The following is a 12,405-nucleotide window of genomic DNA, read 5'->3' as shown; positions in this document are numbered from 1 at the left end:
TTTCATTTAATTTGTCCCTATTTTAAACATGATACAAAAAATGACCATGAACCCACAATCTTTACCCCACAATAGGAGCCCTGACAACATCAACCATCTTCTTATGTGCTCTCATTAAAGAGTCAATAGCCTAGGTCACTTGAGGAAATTTAAATTAGCTGTGGTACAAAAATACAGTGGAATAATCATCCACTCTGAAAGGGATGAAAATGTCCTCCATCTTATTTTCTTCCACAGCCCAACTTAGGTTGAGTAGATGTCACTGATGCAGGACTGGATTCACTTAAATACTTCTTTCATGGCACATTTTCACCAATAGTCCATGCTAGACCCTACTTTGTGTATTTATTTATCCATTCATTGTTTTATTTATTCATTTACTTTTGTATTCATGAATAATTTGAACATCAATTTATTTTTCCAGAGAAAACACAATATGATCAATCCATCAACAACTCAAAATGCAATACAATTAGATACACATGAACCTGAGATAATGTGGGAAGAGCCTAGTTTGATTTTTCTTTGTCTTAATATCAGCAAAGAACAATAGGACAAATGAGTCACATTGTTTTTTAACACATGTTCCTCTTTGGTCCATGCTTTACCTAGTGGTCCTCAATGGGGGCGATATTGCCCCCAGAGGACATATGTCAATGTTGAGATATTTTTGGCAGTCACAGTGGGAGAGGGGGTCAATACTGGCATCTAGTTAGTAGAAGTCAGTGAAGTTACCAAACATTCTACAATGCACCGGACAGCGCTCCAAAAGCAATGAGTTACCCAGCTCAAAATGTCAATAGCGCAAGGTTGAGAAATCCCACTTTACCTCCTTCAAAATAACTGGTTGAAAGATGACTGTATTTATACATTCACTCATAATATCACCAGTACCACTGAACATAGAAACTGGATCAGAAATTTCAATGGTATTAACAGCTGCTCATGTGCTCATTACTCCCAGACATAACCAATTAGATCATATCTCCTTATTTTCAATAAGCAAACAGCACTGCCCAAATAATGCAGAACAACATTGATTTCCAGGTATTTATCTCTATATGCTACTGACTCAAATAGATTCATGTTGGAACTGAGTATTTCAGAAAAATATTAATAATAAAAAATATATTAAACATTCATAATTGGGCCACATATGGCTCTCCTTGTCTTCATTTATATATATATATATATTTCTTTGTTCATTAATTCACTTACAGTAATACAACCCAGACCTACGAACCTTAATAGCCTAACAAAATCCTAAATATTACTAACTTCTGCTGTAAGTTCATTTACCATATAGGCATTAACTAGGTCTCTGGCCTCAGAGTTATAGGGTTTAATCAAAATCATTGATCCAGGCACCCCAGATATTCACTGGTCCAAACTTGGAGCCTTTTCCATTCATGCATACTTTTGTTTACTGATTCTCTCATTAAGCCACTAATAATAATAAAGTCAATGTGTAAAAATAAAATTAAAAAAACTAAAAACAATATCCTAGAATGTTACGAAGCTCTATCTATAGGTTTGTTTTCCATAAAACTAAGAGGCTACATCTTTTTTGCAGCAGATCTCAGCATTATACATAGAGATTATCAGCTTACTTGCTTCATGCCAATCCCATATGTATACCTTGTCCATGCTTGTCCTTCTTTTATTTAATTTTTCCACATTTTAAAGATGGTAGCTGTGGTAGCCAGCCTCCAAGATGGCACCCAATGATCCATGAGGCCTGGTATTCATAGCCTTGCACAATCTCCTCCCATATTAAATCATGCCTGGCCTCTATAACCAACAGAATACCTGAGAGAATGATGGTGTATGACTTCTGAATTTAGGTTATAAACACATTGAGTTTTCCACCTCCCTTTCTCTTGGATTTATTACTCTTGGGGAAGTCAGCTGTCATGTTGTAAGGACACTCAAGCAGTCCTGAGGAGAGGCCCATGTAGGAAGAAATTGTGGCCTCCTGCCAACAACCAGCACCAACTTCCTAGCCACGTAAGTGAGCCATGGAGGCAGATCCTCCAGCCCAAGCTTTCATATATCTACAATTCTACCTGACATCTTGACTACAACCTCACGAAAGACCCTAAGCCAAAACTGCCCACTAATCCTCTCCTGGAGTCCTGCCCCATAGCAATTGTGACAGGTAACAAATATTTGCTGTTGTTCTCAGCCACTAACTTGTAGGGTAATTTGTTACACAGCAATAAATGACTAATACAATACAATGATCAACCAACCACTGTCATATCTCACCATGAGGACATTAATACTATTTTCTCTTCTCCTATCTACTCCCCCTTCAAGGAGTTATGGACTAGTTCTTTATCACTGAGGAAAGGTTTAAATTAACCATGGTATAAAATAAAATAAAATATTAAAAACTCTGAAGATGAATAAAAGCCCTCCATCATTTTTAATGAATCTCAGTTGCCCTTAATTGGATTACATGTAAAATTCGGTAAATTACCATTATTGGTCCCTACATGGCATACTTTGATTTTATTTATGTATTTAGTATTTTTTCCTTAACATAATGTCAGGATGAACAAATCACCTTCACCAAGGACATGAATTGTGACTGTCGTCTACCAGCGTCTCTAGACTCCTTACCCAGAGGTAAAAACTAAAACCTTATGACTACTGAATAATTAAATCAGCTATAGTGCTTTCATTCTGTGACGTGAGATGCACATTTTTATAGAGAATGGAACAAGATAAATTTAACTATTTTTAAAGAACTGGAGTCACGAGGTACTAGATTAATCATGAACCTTGGTTCCTGTCACTTTCTTATTATTGAATTTTCATATATTGACTTGTTTACTGTTTAGTTTTTAATTAACGTAGTGAATGCTGTTAAGTCTACCACCTAACGTGAGGATAATTAACGTAACTGGTACCTCTATGGATCTATATACGCCCTATAGCCACACAGCTCACAGCCCCATTCGTCTCTTTTAAAGGACCACATCCATGCATTGCTCAGAGTGTACCATGAAATATTGGTCCAAGATTTACCCTAATTTTTCATCCACTGACTCACTCATGTTTTTCTCTTATTTAAATACTCAAAGAATAATATGATCATTTATTCATCTTTTTAAAGAAAGAGTAAAACCCACCAGGATTCAGAATTGAAATACCATTTCATGCAAATGCTGACATGCTTTGTCCAAAGTAAAATAAGGCTAGGTTTCTTTTCTTTCATCTAAAATGATGTAATCATTACCTTTGTTTCATGACGCCTGCTCCTCACTGACCCACGTACTACCTTCCTTTAAATAATTGAGCAAATGTGAACTCATTCATTTGTTCACTTTTAACAACACATCCGAAATGAATGCAAGCCAAGACCCTGAAAGAGAATATTAACAAATACTAGTTTCTGTCCATACACTCATTGTCCACAGATATAACTTGTTAGATCCTTTCTTGTTTTTTAAAATAATAGTCAGTGAATAGAATTGATTTCATCACATATACTATCATATTCCCAGTATTAGTCCAGGCTTGGCCTTCTTTCAATTAGGCACTTATTTAAACAATTATTTTTAATGTAAATGATTTGTTCCTTTTCTAAATAAACTAACAACAAACTACCCAACACCAACCCCAAAACAACATGGACTCCTGGAATAGAATATATCCCGTATGTAGAACAGTTAAGAGAGACTTGATCTATTTAGGTTATGAAACTCAGTGCTTCAGGAAATGATATATTTAAATAATAATCCTTGTTTCATTGCAGACTTGAATCATTGGTCATCATTCATTTACACTTCTTCATTTATTCTTGCATTGCTTCACTTACAATACATTTCACAGGCATTAAGAACTAAACCTCAAGAACCACATCTTTGACTACTCCTGACTTTCGCTGTAAGCCCCTCTTCCACAAAGGAAATAAACAAGATTTCTTTTTTCTAATAAATCTCAAAGTTACAGAGCTTAATCAAAATCTTTGATTGATACATCTCAGAATACTCATCATTGGTCTACATTGGGCATCTTTTTCTTCCTTTTTTATGTGTTGTTTATTCCTTTATTCATTGATTCACTAATAATAATATAATCAATTCTCATGAATCTAAAAGTCCAAGAACAACATCCTTGAATATCACTAATAACTGTCTATATGCCTATTTCCCACAGCGCTAACAGACATTTTTTGCAATATATATACGTGCTTTCTGCACATATAGATTAATCAGCATCCTTGCTTCATATCAGTCCCTTGGTCCATGCTTGGCCCTTTTCATTTAAAGATGACGCAGTGAATAACTAAGGGACCCATAATCTCACTCCACAACTAGAACAATTTTTTCCATCTTCTTATGTGCTCCTCCCTCAAAAAATGAATAGCTTAAATCTTTATCAGTGGAGCCATACTTAAATGAATTGCACTACAAAAATAAAACACAATGTGTTTTATTCCATCACAAAGTGACGGAAACACCTGCATCTTTTTTATTGGACTTTAAGAGTACTAAATCAGGGCTTCCCTGTGGCACAGTGCTTAAGAATCCACCTGCCAGTGCAGGGGACACGGGTTTGAGCCCTGGACCGGGAAGATCCCACATGCCGCGGAGCAACTAAGCCCGTGCGCCACAACTACTGAGCCTGTGCTCTAGACGTCGCAAGCCACAACTTCCGAGCCCGCGTGCCTGGAGTCCGTGCTCTGCAACGAGCCCGTGCTCCACAACAAGAGAAGCCACCGCAATGAGAAGGCTGCGCACCGCAACGAAGAGTAGCCCCCGCTCGCTGCAGCTAGAGAAAGCCCGCGCACAGCAACGAAGACCCAACGCAGCCAAAAATAAATAAATAAATAAATTTATTTTTTAAAAAGAGTACTAAATCAGATTAATCAATCATAAATCCCAGTTCTGGTCTATGTTGGTGCTATTTGGTTTTATTTATTAATATACCCAATTATTACTTTGAAAACTTTAAGCAACACCCATAAACCAACCGCCCAACCCAAGAACATAAACTCTGTTACTTACATCACTCTCTTCTGTCCTTACCCACCAAATTTGTAAAAGCCAAGATCTTTAGCATTAGATACTGATTAAATCATCTGTAGTACGTTCACTTGGTGAAAACACAGACTTTCCAAAGAAAGAAAGAGCCTATAGTTAGATTTTCTTTAATGGGAGTTACTTTTTCAGTATTTGATTAATTATAAACTTGGGTCATTTAATAATCTCATCATTGCCCAAGAATGGCACTCTTTATTTGTTGATTCATTTAATTTTTATTTTTAAATAATACAATGAATACCAATATGAGAATAAGAAGCTTCATCTGTCATAAATTGTGTCTACATACTCCCTATTCATAAATTTAACAGCTTGGTGAGTGCTTTTAATGGATCTCACTTGTGCAAAATTGGATACATGTAAATCTTTGTTCTGTGGTATATTCTCACCAATTCACACAATTTTTTCTGATTTATATATCTAGTGATTCATTTATTGATTCACGTATATAATTAGGCATGAAATAAATTACCCATTTTTCTAAAGAATTTCTCCATGTGAATTTCTATATCAGTCTATATATTGGTCCGTGCTTGACCACTTTTAGCCAAAGTGGGGAGAAACCCAGAATTCTCCTTCTTTATCTGGACAACATTTGGGTATAACTGGAGTAATCATTACCTCTGGTTCATAACACATGTTCCTCACTGGCCCTTCCTTGGCCTTCTTTTGAGTAACTAATCTATATATAAAATACATTCCTTCATTCTCTTATAACAACGTATCAATATCAATGAAAAGCAAGGCACTGCATAAGACCACTGAATATACTGCTTAGTGCTCCATGGACATAACTGACTAAATCCTCTTGATTTTTTTAAAAATAAGACTCAGCGAATAGAGTTAGATTAACCCTAACTCTGATCTTATGACAGTCTCAGTATTGGCTCATGTTTGGCCCTCTCTCAATAAGACAATTATTTAAGCAACTCTTTATGTAACTTTTTTTTTTCTCCTTTTCTAATTAAAACAACCAAACCAGCAATGAAAGCAGCAACCTGGACTCTGAGGTATCTCTGTCTATACTGTCCCTACGGAAGGGTTCAGAGCTTTGATCTCTTCATCTATGGAACCCCGTGTTTCAAACAGGCGTTAATAGTAACCTTTATTACATAATTTCATAATTGGTCTCTGTGTGGCCCTCCTTATCTTCATTCATTTACATATTTCTTTATCCGGTCATGAGTTCATTTCCCAGGGAGTTTACCTTCTGCTTTTTACTCAATAGGCCACAGATTTTGAGATAGGAATTAATTACGATTTTGGATTCAGACCTAACCCCCACTCTAGGAGTCATCATTGGTCCAAGCTCAGCACTCTTTTTCTTCAATCCTTTATCCCTTTGTTTATTGATTCATTCACTAGTCCAATAATAACACAATCACTACATATAAATTACAGAATCTTGAGCATAAGATCCTTGAATGTTACTATGATCTATCTATATGCTCATTTCCTATAGAGCCAATAACACTAGATCTCTTTGCAATGACCCTCAATGTAGGACATATGTCCTTCCTCTCACTGAGATCTTTTGAAGGGAAAAATGTTGATATCAACTGGCATGTAAATATAAAAGAGAGTAGCAAACATCTCTGAAAATGTGTGAAACACTTCCATCTTTTTGTAGGAGTCATCAGTTGTGCAGAAGTGAATTAAACATCATTACCTATGGTTCATAAGCTGTTCTTGTCATTGGTAATGTACAGCCTTCTTTAATTTTATACTTTTATCTAGCCATGTATTTTTTTTTAATATTTCAGTGAGCACAAATGAACAAATTCCCCTAACCAAGAACATAAACCTTGAATGTTACCCACCTTGGTATGTATGCTTCTTAAACAGAGGAGTATTAGCCAAATGCTTCTTCATTAGATATGATTAAATCAGTTATGGTGTGTTAATTCTGAGGTGAAAAGCAGGCTTTAATGAAAAACCATGAATTTAGGTATCTTTAGAGGATACTAACTGTAGAGTTCTAGATTAGACCTAAAACTTGTTTCATTTCTTTGACCCAAGAATATCACTATTTTTTATTTACTCAATTATTTAATTTTCATTTTAAGCAATATAATGAACACCACTGAATCCACAATCTAACCCACAAGTCAGAACTTTAACTCAGATTTCCTTTTTAATGAATCTTTCTTGTGCAAATTGGACAAATTTTAATCCTTGTTTTTCATGGCCCAAGCTTGACTCTTCTTTATGTATTCATTCACTCACTCACTCATTCATTCATTCAGTTAATTACTCATGGAGTAAGTTCACCAGCTGCTCATTATATAAAGAAAACAGAAAATGCTAAATTGGGCAGCAACCCAGAAACAAAATACTATTATGTGCATCTGTCTATGTGCACATTATGCAAAATAGGAAAAGCCTAGAGTTTTTTTAAAGTATGGAAATCAACTGTGTAAAACAGGATAATCACTATGCTTATTTCATAATAGAGCTCCTCATTGGTGTGCGATTTGCATCTTTTAAGGAAAATATGAATCCATTCATTCACAAACAGCAATATGTAATTATAATATGTCACTATTTTAATTATAACCCACCGGACAAAAACTTTCCAATAATATTAACATGTGATCATATACTCACAGTCAACCATCTTAAATTAATCATAATTCTCGTTATAGGACATATTCTCATCACTGGTCCACGATTTTTTTTCCATTAGATATTTAATTATTTGTGCAAACATTTTGCCCTTTTCTTAACAAAATAAATGATCAGTAACCCACCATCAATCCGTAATAACAACATTCAATCTTGGGCAGACTTGTCTGTTTGCTCCCTGCTGAAAGAGGTAAAACCTTGATATATTTATTTTCCTAGACCTCAGTGCTTCAGAAATATTTGAAAACATACTCTCATAATTGAACAGTGTATGGCTTTCCTTGTCTTTCTTCATTCCTTCATGTCTTTCTTTACTCATGCATTGTTTCATTTATAATAAAAAAAATATCCATAGGGAAGGTGGGAGGGAGACGCAAAAGGGAGGAGAAATGGGGACATATGTATACGTATAGCTGATGCACTTTGTTATACAGCAGAAACTAACACACCATTGTAAAGCAATTATACTCCAAAAGAGATGTTAAGAAAAAAAAAATCCATACCCAAGGAACACGTAGCCCAAGAACAGGATCCTGAATATTCCTTTCTTATGCCACAAGCACCCTTACCACAGAGTGAATAACTAGATCTCTTTTTATAACGACCTCAGAGCTATAGAGTCTAATCAGAATCCTTAATTCCGACACCCCAAGACACTCATCATGGATCCAGACTTTGCATTTTTTGTCTTCTTCATTCACATCTTCCTTTCTGGATCATTTTTACATGCATAAATTATAATACAATCAATATCCATGAATTATAAATGCCAAGAACAAGATGAGTGATTGTTACTAAGGAAGGTCTGTTCACACTTGTCCCACATAACTAATACATTTAATGTCTTCTTTCAATGCACCTCTGTGCTGCATGTACAGATTGATCAACAGTTGTGCTTCATAGCAATGCCATATTGATAAAAGGTTTTTGCTTGTCTCTTTACCTAATTTGTCCATATTGTAAAGATGGTAGAATAAAAACTATGAACCACCATCTTCCCTCACAACTAAAACAATGTAATTTTCTTCCTATGTTCTCCATCCTCAACAGGTAAATGACCTTGATCTTGATCAAGGAATGGATTTCTAAATATATTGGGGGGTCAAACTAAAATGGGATATTATGTGGCCCTAAAAATGATTAATCATGAACCTTGGTTCATAACATTCCCATTCTTGGTCGATGTTTGGTGTTCTTTAATTTTATTTATATATGTAAAACCGCTTTTTAAAAAATAACTCCTTAAAAATCCATGAAGAAGCTCCCCAAATTAAGAACATGAACTTTAACAGTTATTTATATTGGCCTCTGTGCTCTTTACTGACAAAGGCAACAGCTAAAATATTCGCCATTAGAAAATGATTGAGTTGGCTGTGGTATGCTCATTCAGTAAAGGAAAGAGCCAATTCTGAATAGTCTATATTAGATGTTTTTAAATGGATGTGAGCTCTGCATTGCCAGATTAGTCATAAACTTGGAGCATATCACATTCTCATTATTGGTGCAAAAGCTGCAATCCTGTTTAATTTATCGACTTATTCTATTTTTAATTTTAAGCTGTGTAGCAACAAGCATCATTGAATCCAACACCTAGCTCCAGGATAAGGTTTTTCAACATTACGGCGCATGACTGTATACTCCCTGCCCTTAGCTAATAGCCTACCAATTATTTTCACGAACCTCGCGCAGAATTGGATAAATTTAAAATCTAGCATCACGGCACATTCTCACAAACAATCCTAGCTTTACCTTACTTTACGACTGTACAAATCCTTTCATTTATTTATTTAATTTTCAATGGAATAATCTGACCAGGATTAGTCATTAACCTTACTTCACATCACATGCTCCATATTTGTTCATAGTCTGCCCTTTTTTAAATAATCATTTGAGATACAATCGTATTAATTCAATAACTTATAACCATAAATAATTACCTGAGAATCTATATTTGAACACCAAAAATGCTAACAATTGCCCACGGGCTGATTACCCACAGAAATACATGACTAGATCATCCTCCCACCAACCCAGAATGCCACCATGGACACTCGTGTGTAACCTGTTTTGTCTTCATTCACTTACACATTTATTCATTTATTCATTCATGCACTCATTGATTCATTTACGTCAATACACACCATAACCAGGAACAACTAAGACCTAAGAACAGATCCCCAACTGGCTCTGAACTCTATTCCCCTAGAGGGAAAAGCTAAGTCTTTTTCTAATGGACCTCAGAGTTAGGGTTTAATCAAAATTCTTGATTCATATACCCCAGAACTCTCATCATTGATCCAAGCTCTTGTTTATGGATTGTTTATGCATTCATTAGTTACTGATTATTTCATTCATGGTTTCATTGAGCTAAAAAAAAAATGATTCCCGTGAATCACAAAAACCCAAGAGCAAGATCTTTGAATATTGCAGAGAGCTGTTACAGCTATTTATTCCCCACAGAGCCAGCAAATGAGGTCTATTTTCAATTGGCTCTCAGTGTTTCACATATAGATTAATCAATAACCTTGCATCATGCCCATCCCATGGGCATGTAGTTTTACTACTCCCTGCTTACTCATCTTTCATCTAATTTCTTCGTATTTTAAAAGTACTACAATGAACCTACTATCTTACCCCACAACTAGAGCACTGACAATACTTTCTATCTTTCTAGGTGCCCCCTCCTCCATGATTTAACAATCTAGACTGTTATCAGCTGAAAAATATTCTTAAAATGTTGTGCAAAAATAAAATGGAATATTAAGCAACTGTGAAAATGAATGCAAAACCCTCCAACTTTGTTTTTTTTTTTTTTTTTTTTTTTTTGCGGTACGCGGGCCTCTCACTGTTGTGGCCTCTCCCGTTGCGGAGCACAGGCTCCGGACGCGCAGGCTCAGCGGCCATGGCTCACGGGCCCAGCCGCTCCGCGGCATGTGGGATCCTCCCGGACCGGGGCACGAACCCGTGTCCCCTGCATCGGCAGCCGGACTCTCAGCCACTGCGCCACCAGGGAAGCCCCCAACTTTGTTTTTAATGGATCTCAGTTTCACTAAAATGGATCAGTCTTAACCCATGGTTCATTACACTTTCTCAGCAGTGGTCCATATGTGACATCTTTTGATTTTATGTCTGCAGTAGCCACTCATTCCTTTGAAACAATTCCATGGACCACGTGAATTACCTTCAAACCAAGAACACAAACTTTTTTACTTACATGAGTCCCTTTGCTTTTTATCCACAGAAGTGACAGCCGAGATCTTCATCATTGGTAATGAATAAATCAGATTGGGGTGTATTGAATCTGTGCAGTAAAAAACAGATTTTAGAAAACTGAAGAGGCAGTGTAGATTTTTTTTAAGAGACCTTAGTCTTACTGTAACAGATTTATCATAAAACCCTGTTTTCATCACACTCAATTAGCCCAAGAATGGCCCTCTTTTTATTTATTTTTTAATTATTAATGTACATAATATGATGACAACTGCTAAATTTACATCCTAGTAGAATAATTAAGAACTATGCCTGTTCCAAGTTCTTTCTATTAAACCTTACTCACATAGGTAAGAGCCCATATAACCTTCTTTATAGGTCCTCCTTGATTAGAATGAGGTGAATTTACATCATTGTTTCTTGATATACTCTCACCATGTTTGACCCTACTTTATGACTTTATTCATATATTTGTTTATTTTTTATTTATTTACTCATGGAATAACTTGTTCATTTTTTCAAAGCAAATGCAAAACGGTCTAAAATACTATTATAGGTAACTATCTCTATGGCTCTTTACCCAAAGTGGGCATAGCTCAGTCCCCTTTTATTTATACGCATGGCCGGAGAGTACAGTGAGATTAATAAACCATTTTTAATGACACAATATACTCATTGCTCCATGTTTGCCCTCTTTTAAATAACCTCTTCCTTCATTCACTAACAATAGTATCACTTACATACCTCAGGTAAGGATCCTAAATAACACTAACATCTGCCCATGAACTCAATACCCACGGACTTCCCCGGTGGCGCAGTGGTTAAGAATCCACCTGCCAATGCAGGGGGCACAGGTTCGAGCCCTGGTCCAGGAAGATCCCACATGCTGCAGAGCAACTAAGCCCGTGCACCACAAATACTGAGCTCACGTGACACAACTGCTGAAGCTCGCGCACCTAGAGTCCATGTTCCACAACAAGAGAAGCCAACGCCATGAGAAGCCCACGCACTGCAACGAAGAGTAGCCCCGCTCGCCACAACTAGAGAAAGCCGGCGCGCAGCAATGAAGACCCAATGCAGTCATAAATAAATTTATAAAAACTCAATACCCACAGAATAACAACTAGATGTGGTTTTCAAAAATGATACTGGTTGAGACAAACTGATTTAATCATAACTCCTCTCATGTCATGAATTCTTAATATTGGCCCATGCTTGATCTTCTTTAATTAAGTAGTTCTGTAATCGATTATTACGTTTCCCTTTTCCCCCCTTTCTTAATAAAATTAACAACCACCAACCCAGAAACAACACTGACTCTTACATAGAGTTGCCCATAGGTTCCTGATCAACATGTTAAATGCCTTGGACCCTTCATTTATTAGAACTCAACTGCTCACAAATGTTTTAAGAATAATCTGTTTATATCAGATACTCTCATTGTCGGTGGTTATCTTGCCCTCTTTGCCTTCATTAAATAATGCATTTATTTATTTACTCATTACTGATTCACTAA

General features: G+C 36.1%; 2 non-coding genes across 2 annotated transcripts; both read right to left on the bottom strand.

The window, feature by feature from the left end:
- Positions 1-3,941: 3,941 nt before the first annotated feature.
- LOC114905402 lies at positions 3,942-4,013 on the bottom strand. Its single transcript, XR_003796229.1, has one exon. It is a non-coding gene; the product is annotated as a small nucleolar RNA SNORD113/SNORD114 family (small nucleolar RNA).
- A 5,896-nt stretch (positions 4,014-9,909) lies between these two features.
- LOC114905388 lies at positions 9,910-9,979 on the bottom strand. The gene has a single exon (XR_003796218.1). It is a non-coding gene; the product is annotated as a small nucleolar RNA SNORD113/SNORD114 family (small nucleolar RNA).
- Positions 9,980-12,405: the final 2,426 nt, after the last annotated feature.

This window comes from Monodon monoceros, unplaced genomic scaffold, assembly GCF_005190385.1.
Source record: "Monodon monoceros isolate NGI ecotype Baffin Bay Population unplaced genomic scaffold, NGI_Narwhal_1 Super_Scaffold_21, whole genome shotgun sequence".
NCBI classification, from domain to species: domain Eukaryota; kingdom Metazoa; phylum Chordata; class Mammalia; order Artiodactyla; family Monodontidae; genus Monodon; species Monodon monoceros.
This window is presented reverse-complemented; position numbering and strand designations above follow the sequence as displayed.